We start from the raw sequence: 3,605 nt of genomic DNA on the forward strand, positions 1-3,605 counted from the left end.
AAGAACAATGTGGGACTCTTGATAGAATGCAGATGTGATCTACCACAAGCGATGATTGGAAGTGCTGGGTAAAACCCAAGAATCTTCCTTTGAAGCCGGCTTCACAGTTGATTCCGAAACAGGCGGTCCAGGGATATCTTGGGAGACCCCGGCCCCAGCCCATCTAGCTGGAGCTGGATTTGCCACCTCTGATAGAAGAGCTTGAATGAAGTCTCAAGAAGAATTGGCAGTGAAATTTCAGATGACTGGATCAGATTTCCACAAGTTTACAAAATTGCTGGCTGTATCCACTAGGGGTCATGAGAGTCTGTATCAAGGCCAAATTCCTGTTAGGGCAACGGTTCTCAAACTTTTTGGTTTCAGGATCTCCTTAAGCTCTTAAAAATTAGTGAAGACCCTCAAAGAGCTTTTGTTTAGGTGGGTTACGTGTACTGAGATTGATATATATGTTGTATGAGAAATAAAAACTGAGAACTTTAAAAAATATTTATTCACTTATTTATTGTCAACTATAATAAATCATTATATGTTAATATAAAAAATATACTTTTATGAAAAACAACTTTATTCTCCAAAACAAAGATGTAATTTTGAGAATTATGGCATGCCTTTATGTTTTCATAAATCTCTTTAAGGTCTGGCTTAAGATAAGACACCTGGATTCTTATATCTGCTTCTGCATTCAATCTTTTGTGATGTCACACATCATGGTAAACTCAGGAGACAATGAGAGTGCCAATGGCTATCAAAGTCTTAGTATTATTATGAAAATAGTTTTGACCTCCTGGACTCTTTAAAAGTCTCATGGAGGCCCCCAGGGTTCCCTAGACCACACTTTGAGAACCACCACTTAGACCAAAGATAAAGCCAGGGTTTCACAGGCTGGGGAATAAAAGTCCCAGGTCTTTATCTTACTATTCTCAGACCTTCAAAATCTGGATCCAACCATCCTTTCTAATACTTGTCTTTCATTTCTCTACTACCTTTCATTTCTCTAACTACTAACTGTGTAGTTAGAACAGTTGTTATCAATCTTCTTGTTTATTTTCCTACTCTGAGTCTCTGCTCTTGTGTTCTTGTGTCTCTGCTTATTTTAATTCCTCTCATGGGCTCACCCTCTGTCAAATCTCCTATATCCTTACTGTATCAAATATAAGATTTTCAAATTTGAACATTTCAGATTCGAGCTATTCAAAATAAGTTGCCTTTTCAGAAATCTCTCTCTTGCTTTGCTCCCAGGCTCTTGATTTAAATGATGTCCTTAAATATTGACTTCTATTATAGTCACTTTAGCATAAATTTTATTTCCCTTTGCTAAGTTGAAAGTTCTTTGAGGATGCCTTTGTAAACCAATCACACTTGGTGCAGGTTTTTTCTTTCTGAATGTGATTGCTAGTACTATTTTAATGAATGAATAGAATAAACATATTTTTTTTATGTAAAGATGCTGCTACTTAAATATTTTAATGAGGCTTCCAAAAGAACAGTCAAACCTTTTACATAATTTCTTTAAAATGTCACAATTTCAAAAGTCAGAGAGAACGAATCATAAGATATGAATGAGTTTACAATAACTATGTAGAATCCAAGCTGATGACTTATTATTTAAAATGTTACTTAATTATCAAGATCACATTCGTCATATGGCAAAAGGTAATGAGCTAAAAAGTGGAACTAAATTCAACTGTGATATAGCAGAAATTTGGTAACATTTTTTATAGAAATATTTCATACAGGAATGATAATTTTAGGTGAATATTTCATAACCAACAAAGTGTCATTTGGAAATAGGTTCATAAAGACAAACCATATAGTTCGTGGTGGTTTTCTCTTATGCAAACCACACAACCAAAAAGTTTGCAATAGCCAATTCCATATGTTTATGTATATTTCTCCACATGCCTGAGGAAGATATACACAATGTCTCTTTATCTGTTTTGTGGTATCGTCCATTAGGCTGTCAGTCTGAAAAGTACCAGTTCTAAACATATTTGAAACAAGAAAATATTGCCTTAGCAACTAACAGAAAGCAAGAATGAAGTTCTCATCTTCCATAATGTTGCTATCCTTCCTTTATTGTATTTGATAAGATTTTCCGTTGTAAACTTTCAAATTTGAATTTTCTGTGAACAGAATATTTTTAAGTCAAACATTTGAATCATTTGAGCTCTTTTGCCGTGATGAAACTGTAAGAACAGAACAGGATCTACACTAAACTGTTCATTCAATCCAGCTACACTTCTTTTAAAAAGTCCACGCTGTAATTTCTCTCAAAGTGGAGAAAACTTGGACATTCCACAGACCAGGATTTAAAGCCCAGCTTCAAATCTTTGGCAAGTTACTACACGTTTCTGAGGCCCTGTTTCCTCATTAGCTTAAAAGAAAAGAAGATAGTAATATTTACCTTGCAGAATTTTGATTACTTATTCAAGTGATAACTATGATTTGTGGGGCTTTTTATATGCATTATCTTATTTAATCTATACAACAAACATATGTGATAACTACTGTGATTTTTTTTCCCTTCTTACAAGAATGCTGATTTTTAAACAATTTTTTCTTTTTTATTGAGATATAATTTATATAAAATAAAATCTGGTGTTCAGTTAAATGGGATTTGACAGTGTATACCCAATAACCAACACCCCAAAAGGGTAAGCGACAGACATTCAGTAGTCCCCCCTTATCTACAGGGGATACCTTCCATGACCCCCAGTGGATGCCTGAAACCACGGATAGTACCACTCCCTATAAATACTTTGTTTTTTCCTGTACAGACCTATGATCAAGTTTAATTTATAAATTAGGGACAGTAAGAGATTAAGTGACTAACGGGCAGGCAGCATATACAGCACGGATACGCTGGACGAAGGGATGATTCACCTTCAGGTCAGGATGGCGCAAGATTTCATCATGCTACTCAGAACAGTAGCATGTTTGCTACTGTTTAAAACTTATGAATTGTTTATTTCTGAACTTTTCCATTTAATAATTTTTAGACCGTGGTTGACTGTGGGTAACTGAAACCCCAGCTAAAGAGGACTACTCTAAAAGAATCTTAATTTTAGTTACTTTGCTTAAAACTACATAGCTAATTGTTGAGCTGAGGATGTGAACCTCGGAGGTCTGGTTCCAGCCACACTCTTGACCATGTTGCTCATCCTCAGCTGCTTTTCAACTTAATCCCAGAGTTTAGAAATAGAGGGTACTTGGTTTAAAATTATGCAACTCACTGAATATATATATATTTTATTTACATTTAATAAGTATAGGCTGCACAGCTTCTATTATTTGTTTGCCCATTTTTAAACCAGGTTTCCTAAATTAAGTAGTTTTGTTTTTTTCTTGTGTAGACACAACCAAAATAGCCTGCATCAGATTCTGCAATGATAGGCAAGAACCCTCTTGTGATGTCTTTTCAACTGTGTTATTAATCATTTCAGGCTTGAGACCCTTGTGCTTGTTTTCCCCAACTCCACATCCACATCAGCTGACGACGGGCAATGATAAGTACGGGTTGGAAACTCATGACTCACAGAGTTTTATAGAACATGACAGTTGATACTTTGCAGGCGATAGAGAAAAGAGTTTAGCTGATGCACAAA

Source organism: Ceratotherium simum, chromosome 17, assembly GCF_057802395.1.
Source record: "Ceratotherium simum simum isolate JZ-2026a chromosome 17, ASM5780239v1, whole genome shotgun sequence".
In the NCBI taxonomy this organism is placed as follows: Eukaryota; Metazoa; Chordata; class Mammalia; order Perissodactyla; family Rhinocerotidae; genus Ceratotherium; species Ceratotherium simum.